Source organism: Zalophus californianus, chromosome 12 (genome assembly GCF_009762305.2).
Source record: "Zalophus californianus isolate mZalCal1 chromosome 12, mZalCal1.pri.v2, whole genome shotgun sequence".
In the NCBI taxonomy this organism is placed as follows: Eukaryota; Metazoa; Chordata; class Mammalia; order Carnivora; family Otariidae; genus Zalophus; species Zalophus californianus.
In genome coordinates, this window is record NC_045606.1 from 15675326 (window position 1) to 15692950 (window position 17625).

The window sequence follows — 17625 nt, forward strand, 5'->3', positions numbered from 1 at the left end:
CAATATGACTCAGGCCTTCTTGTTAATTCACCAAATCCATGACCTAGGCTTTGTGGTACAGTTGAAAGCACATCAACTACAAAAGAAAGAAACATGATTAATTGCCAACTCATCTGACAAGTGATTAGTTTTTTATTTCAAGAGACCCATTTTATAGTTCTGAGCCTGTAAACATTAATATAAAAAATACTGACCTTTCTAGACTATTTGTGAGGATCAAAGAAAGTGTATGTGTGGAAGGGGATTGTGCGATATTCAGTAAATACTAGTTTGAATCTTTTCCTGCCTCCCTGCTTTCTTCTCTCCCTCTCTCCCTTTCTTCCCCTATTCCTCCTGTTTCTCTTCCACAGTAGGTACCCTAGGAGCTTCACTCCCTGAGCGTCAGACCCACCAAGACTTCCTCTTCAGTGTTCATTTCCAGCACTCACGTAGACCTTGCCACAGTGACCTTCAAGTGCATCAGTCTGCTGGCTTCCTCCCACACCAGCTCAGTGAGAGTGATGCTCCATGCCCACATGGACGTAAGCAGAGGGTGATTGTAACCCTGAGTCAGGGTCCCTCAGGAAAGATGAGCAGTAACCTCAGCAAACTCAAAGCATGTGTTTTATATGTCAGGAAAAAGCACAAGGGAAAACCACCTAGCAACTCTTTCCACTGCAGACTGGGGAGGCCTTGCTGAGAGCACCCCACCAGTCACTGCTCAAGCTTCCCTAAAGGTAACTCATTCCCCTTTGCCCTCTGGCAAATCCATGTTAATAGTCCAAACGATGTGGATTTGGGAACATCCTCTAAAAAGAAGTTACCAGAGTTCTCAAACAGACCATATTGATATTCACGTTGACAAAAATTGTGCAGTATTTCTTTTGTAAGCAGATGGGAAGGGCAACTTCAGTCAGGGAGAAGTTTTGGAAGCAGTTGCAGAAGAGGGTAGCTGAAAGCAGGCAACAGGAGGAGATCACTCAGGTAGAGAGTGGAAAGCAACATTTCAGGAGCAGACAGGGAAAAATGACACTAAAAGGGGAGCCAGAGTAATAGGCATGTACCAGAATAAACGAGTATCTTTTTAAAGAAACAAGGCTAAGAATTTCAAGCAATTAAGAGTGATAGGGGGCTAAGAGTACAGTTTTACATGCAGGTTAAATAAGATGGAGAAGCCTTTCTATGATTTCCTCCTTCTCCTAAGGTAATTTCCCAGATTCCTCACTATGCCCAAATGCTTTTCAGCCTCGTCCCCCACTGTTCTCTCATTTTCCTACCCCCAGCTCTCTGTTCCAGCCTTTCCAGGCTTTCATTTAGTTTCTCTAATGTACCATGTTCCCTTGTTCCACAGGGCCTTTGTACATGCTGTTCTTCTGCCTGGAATACTCTTCCTCTGAAGTGCACTTTACTTGGTCTTTACAATCTCAGCTGAAGCATCATTTCCTCCATGAAGCCTTCCCTGAGTGATTCAGACCAAGCCAAATTCCTTAATTATATGCTATAATAAAATCATATTTCTTTCTATCCTAGAACTAATCTCAATTTATAATTATACATTCATTTGTGTTATTTGGTAAAAACATTTCACCCACTAGATTGTAAACTTTTTGAGTGTGAGACTCAAGGAATTCTTAGTACAGCCATCAGGATTTTAACCAGATAACAGTTGTTGCCAATCATAATCAAGTCTGGTGTGGAAAGAGACTTTATGTATTCTCTGCCCATTAGTAATCACATCCAAATCACCGTGGTGTTTCTCCACAATTTGGTACTAAGGTACACCCCATGAAGTTGGTGGTTAGGTTGATACAAGGTAAACCATGAAGCAGATTTTCAGGCCATAGTTCTTAATCTCTAGAACGGCTATGGACTCCTTTAAGAACCCAATTAAAGCTGTGGATATTGCTAGAGGTTGAACTGTGTCTCCTCCAAAAATATATATTAGAGTCCTAACCCCCAGTACCTGTGAATGTGATTGTATTTGGAAATAGGGCCTTTGTAGATGATCAAGTTTAAGATGAGGCCATTATGCCAGGCCCTGATCTAATATAACTGATGTCCATATAAAAAGGGGAAATCTGGACCCAGAGACACATGCAGAGGGAAATGATGTGAAGGCAAAGCAAGAGCACCACCTATAAATCAAGGAATACCTGAGGACACCAGAATCTGGGAAAGAGGCTTGGAACACGTTCTCCCTCATAGGTCTTAGTAGGAACTAACCCTGCCCACACCTTGATTTTGGAGCCCCCAAATTTTGGATTTCTAGCCTCCAAAACTACAAGGCAATAAATTTCTGTTGTTTAAGTCACCAAGTTGGTGGTACTCAGGAAACTGACACACGTTCCCCATATTATACAACTCTGCATGTAGTTTCAGGGTGTTCCCAGACCCAGCAATGCCCAGGTTAATCATTCCTGCACACATGCTATAACACTCCTGCACCCGAACCCACTGGGATAAGGACAAAGAAAGAAGACAGAATGGAACATCGGCATCAGGGACTGTCGGCTAGGTGTTTGGCCTTAGCCGGACACTTGGCATCTGCTTCTCCATCGAATCCTCATAACCCCTTGGAGAAGTAGATGTTAGCATCCTCATTTCAGGCAGGAGGAAATTGAGACCCCAAGAGACAGAACATCATGCACAAATTCACACATCTGGAGAGTGGCTGTGCTGGGAATATGGCCTGAGTTTGTTTTACCCTGAAACCAATGCTTTTTCCATTCTCACCCTGCCTCTGAGCATGAGTGATATGTGAGATCCAAAGCACATGATGTGTGGTTTCCGGGGTTATGAGGTTACAGAGAGACCAGGGTTATACATGTGTCAGTGGCTTCGAGGGAAACAGGAGAACAGCTTTTAAAAAAAAGTTAAAGAAAGGCCATTCCTTTCGACTACTTTCCTTTCATTGTTTACCATTACAACTTCTTTTGAACTAAAGATTTTGGTATCAAAGGATTTTTGCTCTTGCTAGGCAAAGATAGAGACAATAAAGGATTAATTAAGTCATACTGATGATAATTATCAGTAGGAATTTTAGGAATTTTAGAGATGGGACAGTAGTCTGGATGAGACAGCAAATCAAGTCAATCTCTCATTCATCAAAGAACTTATTGATCACCCACTCCATATCTGGCTCCATGTTCTGTGGACAAAGTCTGGCCACATCCAGCCTTAAATCTAGAGGGAGACACCAAGTGACATCAGTCAATACAGTAAAGTAAAATATTGTGTTATAAGCAAAAAAAGAGTGTACTACATAGCAAATGTGGGGGTAAATACTCACTTCTAGTCGGGTAGAAAACTGGATCTAAGTTTATCCCAAATTCTGAATAGTGATTACCCTGGCACCAGGAGATGAGAGAGAAAGGTGGTTCCAGGCAGAAGAAACATGTGCAAATGTCCTGAGGCAACAGAGAATATAATACATTTGAAGCCCTGAATACAATTCATGACATCCTGTGCGTGGAATGGGAAGGGCAAAAAGTAAACCCTGGAGGGGTGTCAAGGAGCTAGATCCTGAGGGCCCCTGACAGTAGTTGAGTGATGGAGTTGGCTCTGGTTTCTTCCAGAAACCGGGAGCTGTGAGAAACCATGACAGATTGGCAACAGAGGGGAGAGTACTGGAGAGAGGGCTACTACTGGCTGTGGAAATCCAGCAAGTCAGTTAATCTCTCTGGGTCTCAGTTGCTTCATCACAAGAGATAATAAGGCCCATCATGGAAGCTAAATGACTCATTCCATGCAGTATTCTGAGAATCGTGCGCCACGCTGGCTCAGCTCTTAGAACAGTAATACAGGCCAGACCTGGTGGAGCCACTATTCCAAACCCGCTGCCTTTCATTCCACCTGTCTCCGGGGCACGGCTCCTCAGGGGCAATGCAGCCGTGGGGTGAGGCCCACAGCCCCCCTGGATCAGACACAAATCTCCAGCAGGTGTGTCCGATTAGGCAGAGAGCGACGCTTTCCCTTCTACCACGCTCACAGACAAGGTCCAGGTCAAAGGCAGTCTGTCCACAGGCAATGCGCCGGGCCGGGGCTGCAGGCAGGGGCCAGGGGATGAGGCCTTCGGGGGTGAGCTGCCGGCCAGTGGCCCAGGGAGGCCCACACTCTGTGTCGGCTTGGAGTTCACCAAGGCTTACCTCGTTTGGGGCTGGGGGATGGTGGAGACTCACCGTCTGAATGCATCTGAATCTTTACGCCATTATTCTTCGTTTTGCAGCTTTTTAAAAACAAAACGGGGGCGCCTGGGTGGCTCAGTCGGTTAAGCGGTTAAGCGTCTGCCCTCAGCTCAGGTAGTAATCTCAGGGTCTGGGAATCGAGCCCCACATCAGGCTCCCTACCCAGCAGGGAGTCAGCCGGCTTCTCCTTCTCCTGCTGTCCCTCTCCCTGCTTGCGCTCTCGCTCTTTCTCTCTCAAATAAATAAATACAATCTTCAAAAAAAAAAAAAAAAGCTTAAAAGGTTTTTGGTTTTGCTTCATTGAGGCCTCAGGGAGGTAATACTTAAAATTATCACCCTGCCTCACCTGCCATCGAAAAATTCCATAAATTCAATTTGGGGAGGGCTTCCCTCTTGTCTCCCTGGGAGGCAATTTTAGAGACTCAGTCAAAATATGTGTGGGTATGAGTGACACCTCTTCCAAACGTGCAGTGCCGTGGGCCCTGAGAGTTAAGATCACATGTATACTGTTCTCATCCCCAGCACCAGGATTCTGAGGACAGGAATTGAACCCAGAGATGTATGGGAACAAGAGAAAGCAGATTCTCCTTGTTCTGAAGATTTATTTTCATTAAAGACAAAGTCTCATGTGTGCTGAGTACCCACCGTGCTCATGGAACTATTAGAGTTGTTTGCCCATACGTTACCTTTTACTCTGTTAAACCGGTCAAGTTATTATTAGGATTCTCATTTTCACAGCTATGGAAAATGTGGCCCAGAGAGGTCTTATACATTGGACCAGAATTTCACATGGGTGGTTTGACTTAAAAGCCTACAGGCTCCCTGTCCTTTGCTGTAGTTCAACTTCATTGTTTTAGGCCCAAAGCTCTACACAGTGATGAGACCCTGACCTCTATGAATCCCAGCTGCATCACTTCCTGTCTCTGTGGCCTTGAACTTGCCCCTTACTCTTGCTGTGCTTCCAATTCCTTAACTATAAAATAGATAATAAAAAGATCCATCTAATAGGACTGTTATGAGTTAAATGAATTAGTACTTGTAAAATACTTAGGACAGTGCCTAGTGATTAGTAAGTGCTGTAAACAAGTTAGCCATTACTATTATTATAACTAGAAAGAGTAGCAAAGTCTCAGCTTCATCAGGGCAAAATAGAACATTGTCCAAGGTCTCTGGATGAAAGTAAATACATCAATATAAATAAATAGATACTTTTTTTAAAAGACAAAGAACATTCAATACCCAACCACAAAATCTCATTCCAAGAAATCATCTTCCCTTTAGAAAAAAAAAAAAAAAGAACCCTCCAAGGCAGATACATGAGAACTGTTGGTTTTTAAAAATTGTTTTCCAGTAAAAGCTATTTCTATTATTTATGTCTCTCACATCCCTGCTCCCGTTTCCCTGCAACTTCATTAAGGACAAGGATGAACTGAATAATACCATCTCTGTCCCATGATTATCTACCATTATTATTGGCATCCTGAAGTAGAGCACATCCAGAGAATTAAAATCTTCAACCTCAAAGTTTATTCAGCTTATCCTCGGCTACAACTGGGATAATGGAAAGATGGGGATTCAGCGACATTCCTTGATGGGGTGAAGCACTAAATCCTAAATTGTAGCTGCGGTTATGGGCCCAGAACTTTCTACAGGCTCTTTCTTCTCTTCCTGTTTTATGAATTTAGTTCCATTAGCAAATCTATATTGATCTTATACTTGTGCAGAGAACTACAGAGAATTTAAGAAAAGTTGCACTTGAGGAAAATGAAGTCTAGCAGGGAATCCATGAACTGGTTCATGTTAAACGTAATAAGTGACTGGGAATGCTCAGTCGGCTGAGCATCCGACTCTTGGTTTTGGCTCAGGTTGTGATCTTGGGGTCGTGAGATAGAGCCCCGGGTCGGGCTCCACGCTCAGAGGAGAGTCTGCTTGAGAGTCTTTCCCTCTCCCGCTGCCCCTCCCCCTGCTCGCACTTGTTCTCTCTCTCTCTCACAAATAAATAAATAAATCTTTAAAAAAGTAGTAAATAACTGTCAGAGTCTGGCTGGGGGATTAGGGCAAAAATATTTGGTATTATTACCAAACGTCCCTCAGGCTGAAATATGATTGAAAGCATTCCATCATAATTGTACTTTTTAATTGAGATATAATTGACAATAACATTGTTTTCATTTCAGGTGTACAACTTAATGATTGCAAAGTGGTCACCACAATAAGTCTAGTTAAGATCCATAGCCATACATAATTACAAACTTTTTCTTGTGAGGAGAACTTCTGAAATTTACTTCTGAAATTGTTTTCTATAGTGACTATCAATTTACATTCCCACTAACAGTGCACAAGTGTTCCCTTTTCTCCACATCCTCACCAACACTTTTTTTTTTTTAAAGATTTTATTTATTTATCTGACAGAGAGAAACACAGCGAGAGAGGGAATAAAGCAGGGGGAGTGGGAGAAGGGGAAGCAGGCTTCTCGCCGAGCAGGGAGCCCGATGCGGGGCCCAATCCCACGACTCCGGGATCATGACCTGAGCCGAAGGCAGATGTTTAACAACTGAGCCACCCAGGCGCCCCCCAACACTTATTTTTTTTTTTTGTCTGTTTAATAATAGTCATTCTAACAGGTATGAAGTGATATTTGGATGTGGTTTTGATTTGCATTTCCCTGGTGATTAATGATGTTGAGTACATTTTCATGTACCTGTTGGCCATCTGCATATATTCCTTGGAAAAATGTCTATTCAGATCCTTTACCCATTTTTTAGTTAGATTATTTGTTTTTACTATTGAATTGTAGGAGTTCTTTATATATTTCAGATATTGACCTCTTATCAGATATGTGGTTTGCAAATATTTTCTCCCACTCAGTATGTTTCCTTTTTATTTTGTTGATGATTCCCTTTGCTGTGCAGAAGCTTTGTACTTTGATGTAGTTCCACTTATTTTTGTTGTTGTTGTTTGCTTTTGTTGCCTTTGCTTTTGGTGTCATATCCAAAAGATCATTGCCAAGACCAGCAAGGAGCTTACCACCTATATTTTCTTCTAGGAGTTTTATGGTTTCAGGTCTTACATTCAGGTCCTTAGTCCATTTTGAGTTAATTTTTGTGCATGGTATAAGAAAGTGATCCAGTTTCATTCTTTTGCATGTGGCTGTTCAGTTTTCCCTACACTGTTTATTGAAGAGACTGTCCTTTCTGCATTGTATATTCTCCATTCTTTTGTCATGTTAATTAACCAAATATGCCTGGGTTTATTTCTGGGCTCTCTATTCTGTTCCATCAATCAATGTGTCTGTTTTTATTCCAATACCTTACTGTTTTGGCTGCTATAGCTTTGTAATATAGTTTGAAATCAGGAAATGTGATGCCTCCAGCTTTGGTCTTCTTTCTCAGGATTGCTTTGGCTATTGGGGTCTTCTGTGGTTTTTTTCCTATTTCTATAAAAAGTGCTATTGAAATTTTGATAAGGATTGTATTGAATCTATAGATTGTTTTGTGTAGTATGGACATTTAAACAAAATTAATTCTTACAGTTCATGAGCATGGAATATCTTTCCATTTATTTGTGTCTTCAATTTCTATCATCAGTGTCTTACAGTTTTCAGTGTATGGATTTTCACCATAATTTTATTTCTTTTAACTGTCAAATAGCTACTCTTTTTTCCCCCCTAAGGAGTAATTCCTCTAGGCCAGTAGTTTTCCAACAGCATCAGAATCACATGGGAGCTTAGAAATGCAAATACTCAGGCCTGACTCCAGCTCTATCAAATCAGAAACATAGGGGTGGGACCCAGCAATCTGTTCTATCAGCTCTTTCCAGTGACTTTAATTCATGCTGCAATTTGAGAACCACTGCTCTAGGACTTTTACTTTATTCCCCCACCCCAACATGGCCAAAGGCCTGTGGAGGACATGTGATGCTTTTGCCTGAATATGTGCACTTTGAAGAAAAGAGGATCTGAAGATCCCGTGGCCAGGAAAGGGAAGACTCCAAGATTTTAATAGCCTATCAGGTTGAATTAACACCTTTTGATAACAGATAGAAAACATATGGATAGATGATTGCCCCAACTGTCAAAGGTAAATCAAGAGAGTACCAATGTTTTCTTAAAAAAACAAACAAACAAACAAAAACATGGAGCCTACTCCAAGAAATGGCCAAATGATTCATTAAAACTTAAAAGTTCAAAGTTCTTGGGTGGCTCAGTCAGTTAAGCTGTCTTCCTTCAGCTCGGGTCATGATCTCAAGGTCCTAGGATTGAGCCCCACATCAGGCTCCCTGCTCAGCAGGGCGTCTGCCTCTCCCTCTCCCTCTGTTCCTCCCCCTCCCCGTGCTCGTGCTCACGTTCTCTCTCTAATAAGTAAATAAATAATCTTTTTAAAAAAAACCTTAAAAGTTCTACAGCCCACAGCCAGAGTGCAAGGATTTAGCTGGAAATAAGTTTAAAGTTGGTGATGTTAAATGCTCATCTCAATAATTTGGGGATGGGAGTGGGGGGATGGCAGTGTAAGAAATCTTTTAAGACTGTTGATTTCATATCACCAAGACTCTTTCTAGAAATGCATGAAAGTACAGGTCAGCAGCTGCGTATCAGATTACTTATCTCATCATCCACCTTCTATATCACTGAGGATTATAGACTTTTTAATATCAAAGGGGGTGAAAATGTCATGATATTGTTGTTTAACTTTCATGTCTTTGATTATTACTGAAGTGGACACTACAAAATGCTTATTAGTCATTTTTCTTTCTTCCTTTGTAAATTGTGTATTTGTGTCCTTCACTTATTTTTCTAATAAGCTATAAGTATTTTTAATTGATTTGTAAAATGTATTATATAGGAAGTACATTGTAAAATATTTTTCTCCATCAATTACCTTTCATCTTTGTTTTATATATACATGATATGTGTGATATTACATATCTATTACATATCTATTTCATATATTATGTATATCATATATATACTTTTTATATTTTTTTATACACACAACTTTATATAGTCAGTTCTGTTTCTCCTGTGTGCTCTCTTTCAGTGCATTTTTGTTTGCTTAACTTTTTCAGTACAAGATATGTTTTCCTACTTTTTGTCTTAGTAGCCTTAAAAAAATTCTGAAGTGGTTTCATGTGTTTTTTACATCCATCTTTTTAATGCACTACAATTTATTTCAGTGCATGGTATGGACAAAGCTATAAATAGATTTTGTTTCCAAAAGAAATGCATGATTTTCCCTGTAGGTTTTGGTAAGAAAACCCATCCCTTACATGGTCTTATGATGCTTCATTATGAAATTTCAAATTTGTGTGTCTATTTCAAGACTATTGTACTCACTGATCTATCTGTGAATTCTAAAGTCTGTCCAACTTTTTATTTAATACTTCATTTTATAACTGACATCTCATAGGGAAGGTCCACAACTGTGCTTTCTTTCCTTCTCTAGTCCCAATTATTTATTTTACCAGATAAACTTTAAGATTATTTTGTCAAATTGCAAAGGAAACACTTTGGGGATTGGAATTGAATTAGAATCTCTATATTATAAGTGGAAAAAGTTATCTCTATAGACTAGTAGGTAAATTCAAAACGTGATTTAAAAAGCATTACTGCTGTACACTTAATGAAGCTAATGTATCTATATATTTAGAATATAGAGTCCACAAATTTCTTATTATTTTCAGGAGTCTTTGATTTTCTGACGCTACTATGAATACAATCTTTGCTTTCATTTTATTTCTGATTGTCTAGTATTTTAAAAATTGATTTTTAAAATATTTACCATCAACATTTCTTCTATCAAAATAGATATTCCACTGAGAAGCTAGAGGCTGCTGGGGAGACACAAGCATGTTTACAAGTGCCGTGGGCTGGGGAAGGCTGAGCCCCCATTCAGAAGCTATGCACGCCATATGACACTTGTCTCTTCGCGGTCTTCATCTTACAAGACAGGGAAGAGACATATGCACAAGGTAGGGGGAGGGCCATGTCTTAGTCCATTCAACATACTATTAGAAGATACCACAGCCTGGGTGACATATAAACAACAGAAATCCATTTCTCACAGTTCTGGAGTCTGGAAAATCTAAGGGCAAGGCACGGGCAGAAGGAGTGTCTGGTGAGGCCTGCTTCCTGGGTCATGGACCGCTGTCTTCTCACTGTGCCCTCACTTGGCGGAGGGCGCAAGGGAGTTCTTCTGGGCCTGTTTTGTAAGATCACTAATCCCTTTCACCTAATCATGTCCCAAAGGCAACCTCCTAATGTCATCACCTTGGAAGTCAGGATATCAACACGAATTTTGGGAGGAAACAAACATTTGATCTATAGCAGGCCAATTCTCCACTGGTAAAAGAAAGAGGTGTCTGGCCTCGACTGCTGGTAGCTCTCTAAACTTTGTCCTCGGCACAATTCCATGCAAAGAAGAAAACTTCAATTTGATATCCTATTACACATCGTCACAGACAGACATGGCCATGCATTTATACACAATATTCCCCATAGTTCTAATGACACACACACACACACACACACACACACACACACACACACACACACACACACACTCTTCCAGCTACTGGACCGAGGAAAGATTTTCTCTTGCTTTCGTTATCTAGTTCTCTGAACCTGAGGTACATTTATTCATGACTAACACTTGACCAAAATTTCCTTGATTCCTTCTTCCTGGTCACCTTCCACATTTAATCCATCAACCCATCATGCTGACTCTACTTCCAAACACATTCTTACTGTGCTCCCTTCTCCCCAGCCCACTGTGGCCACCCTCATGCAAGCTGCCACCCTCTGTCCACCTGGACGACCGCATAGCCTCCCCTGTTCTTGCTTTCCCTCCCATTCGCTTATGAGCCATTTCCACAAGGCGGACAGAGGGATCTTTTCAAAATACAGGTCAGATTTTGCAAGTCCGTTGCCGAAAACCTTCCATCAGCTTCCCACTGTTCCTGGAATAAAGTCCATTCTCCTAGCTTTTGTGCCCCAGCATCTAGGATCTGGCCATTGTCTGTCTCTTCAGCCTCATCTAGAGTCACTCTGTTTGAAGCTCTTGCCCACAAAGCTCTTTCCTGTACATTTCCTGTATATTTCCTCAAACAAGATGAACTCATTGCATACAGACGCTGGATCTTGGCATGACCAGCTGCCTCTTAACGTTGAGATCACTCTGCTCCATCACCCTCTTTTCATTCTCTGTGTAGTTCTTGTCACCCTCTGGCTTTTTGAATGGTCCCTCTGTTGCCTGCCCGCCCGCCACCACCAGAATGAAGCTCCCTGAGGTAGGACAGTCCCTGTCTTGTCCTTGACTGTATCCCAGTGCCTAGAAGGGAGCCTCAGATGCAGGAGGGTCTCAGTAATACTTAAGGAATGAAGGTCCCAGAAATGCTTAATTAATGCCTAATTAACAAAGAGTCTCAGAAAAGCTTGATTAATAAATGCTTAATTTGGGCAGATGATATTGCTCAGGAATGGCTCTTTCCCAGCAGGGGAGACACCGGCTGCTTTCTGACTAATCAGGCCAGACCTTTGGCAGAATTGGTAATCGTGGGTGGGACTATTCTTCTACCTTATTCATGTGCTATTTCTCTTCAAAGTCTGAGAAGTGAAATGGCCGTAACTCTTGCTCAGCTGACACCTCTGATGGCCAGTTAGTGATAACTCTTGCACAGCTTGGCAAACTCCTGATGGATACTTCCTGGTTCCAGTACTATTATAACTTTATATCTCTTTGATTGTTTAAATGGACATTTGACCATGAAATTGGGGGAAAGGTAAGTAGGGGCTACCATGACCCAGAAGTCTACAGGCACCGCTGGAAATCAAACAAAGGTGATATTGACATAGTTATATATTCAGCCCATGTTCAGAATTGGCTGTAGAGAATTATGTTTTAATATATTCATATTTGCCTTTTCTTCATTTAATAAATGTGACTCTTATAAGTACCATGCTAATAGCACACACCTAGTAGATAAATAATAGTTGAAAATTGTTATCAATTATCCTCCCAAGTCAAAGGCATTTGATGTGAACCTCAATCTTCTCATTTATGAGATGGGAATAATAATAATAATAATAGTAGTATCTAGCTTAAGCGTTGTTGTAAAGATTAAATGAGATAATCAGCATAAGACTCTGAGTAGAGATCCTGACAAAAGTAAGTGCTGGTTATTGTTCTCTAAGCTTGAGGTTGATATTATTTTTATTTTCTCTATCTTCAGTGCATTGTATGCAAAACAGCTAGAACTTGTGGGAACCATATTTATCAAGAGAAAGTCACTGTTATTTTACAAACTACGGTTATCTTATTCCTAAGGGTACCTGAGTGTGACTAGGGGTAGGCACACAATTCTGCCTGTGGGTATGAAACAATGGAGAACAGACACACATCTCAGAGAGCAGGCCAATTAATGGGCCAAGGTGAGCCCACAGAGGGCACCACCTTCATGGGTCACCGTAACCCAGATCTGATCCTTAGCAGACTTTCAGGGTCACAAAAGTTTGATTTTGTTGGCCCGTGGAGGACTGGTCAGACTCTCAAGGGAAAGACACCAAAGGTAGGAAGTATCTAACATTTTGGGTGCCTCTTACTTGCAAAGCTATCTGCTACAAACTTTATAAATGGGATTTCATTTAATCCTAACAAAACCCTTTAAAGAACTAAGTAGAGAAAACATAGGCTCAGGGACAGTTCCAATAACTTGTCCAAGGTAATGAATGACCTAATCAGCATTTGAACTCAAGCCTGTACAATTTCAAACACTTGCCCTTTCTATTACACCACACAGCCTTTCTCAGAAACTGATGTATACTAAGCAATTTAACTTTGCTAAAAGATTGGCATATAATCCAGAACAACAATGCATTATTGTACAATGGTGTTTTTAGCCTTTCTGGTGAGTGGCATACTTAAATCGGCCACTGAGGACATTCACCTGTGATGACCAATTTCTTAAGAAGTAAATTTCCAATCAGGAAGGAATCCACCAAATCTGTAAGAATCTTCCAGGCCACCAAGTTAATTAAATGCTGCCTGTCCCGTAGACCTAGCCAAATCTTTCTCTTGGTTGTGGATGTTCTTCATGTAGGTTGGCTATGGCTCTGACCTACCCAGGTCTAGGGAAGGTGGCATTAGGCTCTGAGGCCAATACTCTCTTCCTGTGTCCTTGTTCCTTTCCTCTGATGCCAGTGGGTCTGCTCTCTGTGCCCTTTTGCTCAGCTGGAAATGATAAGATCTACCTGAGCTGGGATTTGCCATAGAATAGACAGACCTAATAATTTACTCCGGGCTGTAGGTTCTTTGGCTTCTACTTCCTCCAGTCAGCCCAGCCTAATTCACCAGAGTTCTACAGAAGTACTTGGAGGCTAAAGTCCCAGCTCAATAATGGTGATGATTTGCTTGGCTCTGTCTTCTGAGCTCGCTGCTCCATGGATCCTTGACAGGAAGAGGGAAGTATAATCTGGGTATTCCTGGATCTTGGCCAAAGTAACAACACAGAACTTTAATCTCCTATTTGTCCCCAACATTCTCCACATATCTGCTAGATCCTGTTATTTTCTTTACTGGACATCGTTAGATGAACACTGCCAAATCCTTGGTCTTAGATTTTTTTTTTTTTTTTTAAAGATTTATTTATTTGAGAGAGAGAGAATGAGAGATAGAGAGCACGAGAGGGAAGAGGGTCAGAGGGAGAAGCAGACTCCCCACTGAGCAGGGAGCCCGTTGTGGGACTCGATCCCAGGACTCCAGGATCATGACCTGAGCCGAAGGCAGTTGCTTAACCAACTGAGCCACCCAGGCGCCCTTGGTCTTAGATTTCTTAACTAAACTCCATGTAAACCAACTTCCTTCTGCTAAAACACTTAGTCTTTTGACAAAATGATAACATTCCAGTGTATCAGCCCCATTCGGACAGCAACTTGTTGGGACTGCATTCCAGTGGCAATCTTGCTTTAATTGAACTTTATGATTTCTCCAGTTTTTCAGCCCTGAACATGTAGACCTTCTCTTTCCATGGCTTGAATCTCTGAAGAGCTCATTTACCCATTCATTATGAGTTGGTCCTATTCTTTCAATCACAGAGCTTAACCTTATTTCCAACTTAGGAGGCAACTAAGTTTAGCCCATTTACATCTTACTTACACTCTTCCAGAGGTATATGGGATTCATCTAAATGGAAAATTCATTAACAAACTTATTTTTTAACAGACTGCTTATGCTGAATGATTATATACAGCGAGAATCTGGGAAAAACTTTATCTCCATTCCAGAAGCATCCACGGCAAATACCATAATAAACTCTATTATTCTTGTGTTATCCAAACCATATGAACTATCTGAATTGTTTCCCCCTCTGCCTAACCGTTGACGCAGGAAATACAAAGTTCTCATGTCTGAACTGGGAAGATAAGGGGTTTAAGGAAGAGTAAGATAGAATAGTGAGTTGTCAAAATCATGTGGTACACCAATGTTATCCAAGAACTATCTGCATAATAATATACTTCCAGAAAAGTTAAACTGGAAACTGTCCCATAAGGTTCAATTACTACACATTTGAAACACCCCAGAATACTGAACTTCATTTGTTCTTAGTAGACAAAATAAAAATCGTTTTATATTTATTAAATTGAAAAGCAGTATTCCCCAAACCAGTAGGTTTTCTCCTTCAGGCTATTTTCCTTCTTCACTAAATGGCAACATCTACCATAAGGTGCACAGATCCATAGGCATGGGAATCATTCTGAATCTGTGATAGGAAGGGCCAATGGTTCATGGTTTAAGGAAGAACCATCATTTCGGAAATGCATTATATTAGAGTAACTTAGAGGGGAGATGTCTGAGCTGAAAAATCACTCAGGTGTTGTTCCAGTAATGGCTCGAGCTGTTCCCATGTTTATTCAGTACACGGCGATAAGTTTGGATTGAGAATTTATCATGATAAACCAAATGACGTCTCCTCCTCTTTTTCCTCCTCTCTCTTCTTCCCTTCCCCTTTTCTCCTCCTCAACTATGCTTATTCTTCAGTTCTCTTTGTTGTTTGGGACATACATAGTGTGAACTAGAATGTATAGGATTTCCATAATCATGATATTTGATGATATTACATAAGACACATAAGGATCTAAGCAACGTCCTTCATGCCAAGCTCTCAGGAGTCCTGGTGATGAGCCAAGCTCATCTGAAGTCTTTGCGGGGCTAGCGGTTGCTTTTCATGTAGTGTGAGTTGTGGCGATAAGAGCTTGTGTGTGGTTGCTGACTTGAGAGGAAATTATGGAAGCCTGTAAGTGAAGGGAAGTTTAACCAAAAAGAAACTTCATAAAAGCATACAGCTTTATTGGGCTTGAGACATCACTTTTAGTTAGTTCATGTCGCTATATACCATAGGTCATTAAAGTTTCCCAAGATTGTGCAAGACGGACCAATCTATTGTGTTCACTTTATTACTATCCCCAAGCCTTCAAAGAGGCTGGACCTAGTAAGAAAGGGTCATTTAAAGCTTTAGAATCAACAGGTTCTGCCAAAACAAAGAGCCTTGCTAAAAAGAGACAAAATTGCAACTGTTGATCACACATACCCATTACCCAGTGTGATCACAGAATGTTTCAAAAATTTATTTTATGTTAGTTTTTTTCTCATCAAAAGTTTTCAATATTGTTTTTATGCAACTTGGTTTTTCCTGAAATTTCGCATATTACAATGGAATTTGATAAGAAGCTTGGCTTTGCTTATTCAATAAAATAGGACAAATACACCAGGACTACACAGCAAAGGTACCATTTCTACCACAAGGAGTGGAACAAAGTCAGGAGACCCTACATATCTGTGATATATATATATAACTACCCACATGTCTAGCCCAAAACTATGCTGTTAATCAAATAGGTTTGTGTATTTAGTTAACTGGAAACTTTTCAATAGTTTTCAATAGATCGATGCATCCTTTTGGTTGGGAAACTAATGCTATTGTTTTCCCAGCCTTTCTCCAGGTTGAGAAAAGGAATCAACCAGACTGAGAGGTTATGAAATAAAGTACTTCAGGTTCGAAAAACCATTTCACAAGATCACCCTTTGATTTATTCTTTGTTTTTTGATATTGAAACTATAGAGCTCAACTGAAAATTACAATGATGGCAGTCATGTAAGAAGAATGCCTGTTTTTGCAGTAAAAATGATCCTAAGGAAGGATAAGAACATTTAGCTATGTGATTTGACCAAACGTATGTTAAAATAAATATATAGAGTACGCCATTGGGAATAAGAGAGCGGCCGCGGCAGCCTGGTACCCATATCTATGCCCAGATTACCTAAATACTGTGTATGTTGTAGTCACTGCCAATTATTCCTAAGTCATAGAATAATAATTATAGCCCGCTCTTTGGTTGCTGAAGCTATATTATGTTTTCCACCTTTAAGCATGAAATAGATATTGTAAATATGCATGAAGTTTTGCTCTAATGGAAACAATGCGAATTTTTAAATTGGGATATCATAAAAGCAAGCATCGCTTTCCCTGAAAAAAAAAAAATACAAGAAATTATAGGCCCAATCTTTTTTCTTCACATGCAGCTGAGCTAATAATTCTGCTTTAAAATAAATAAAAATCTATTTCAGTTGTTATTATCCTAGCATAGTTCTTAGGAGAAAAGATTACTGATGCTAGAATATTCATATGTAAAGCAAGTGTGTCTTTTAAGGAGGCGTTTACTTACAAGGCCTTTATTCACAAGACTGGCTGAGGAAGCTCCTTGCCTCCTCCAGCTGAAGTCATTTTAAGTCAAGGAGAGCAGCAAGGACACCATTCCTACATTTAAAGTACTTTCCACAGATGGAGGACAACAAGAGCTACATCCTGGGGGAAACTGCAAACACCCTTTGTGTTACAGGTGAATACACAGGCAAAGTGATTTAAGGTCACAGAGGGAATACTGACAGGGTGGAACTTGGAAATCCAGCAAGAGGTGATTAGCTCATTAGCTTTCCAATGGTGTGGAATTTCACCTGGGGGGAAATTGAGAGCACTTTGTGAGAAATCTCCTCAGAGATCTAAACTCTTTGGCCTTCTTAAAACATTTAAATAATTTTAAAATGCATTCCAATTTTAGGAAGTGCAGCATTATCTCAAATAGCAAAACTTCCTGCAAGAAAGTCACCCTGATAAGAGAGTACCCAGAAGGCAGAAAGGCTGGGCCCCTTTAACTCCACAGTGGGAGTGGGAGGGAGGGCTCTGACTGGGCCTGGGCCCTCAGAGTTGAAGGCGGAGGGTGGAAAACACCTCAGCACTTGCGTGGGTCCTGGCAGTTTGTCTTGGGAGAGGTAGAAGTGGCTCCAAGGTGACATGAAGGTCAGAGACACAGGAGGCAGGGTGGGCCCAAAGTGGTACCCATCCTAGTTGGGCTCGTCGCCAGGAATGCCGCGTCTGCAGATGGGGGAGACATTGGCCACGCCTCCTCATTCAC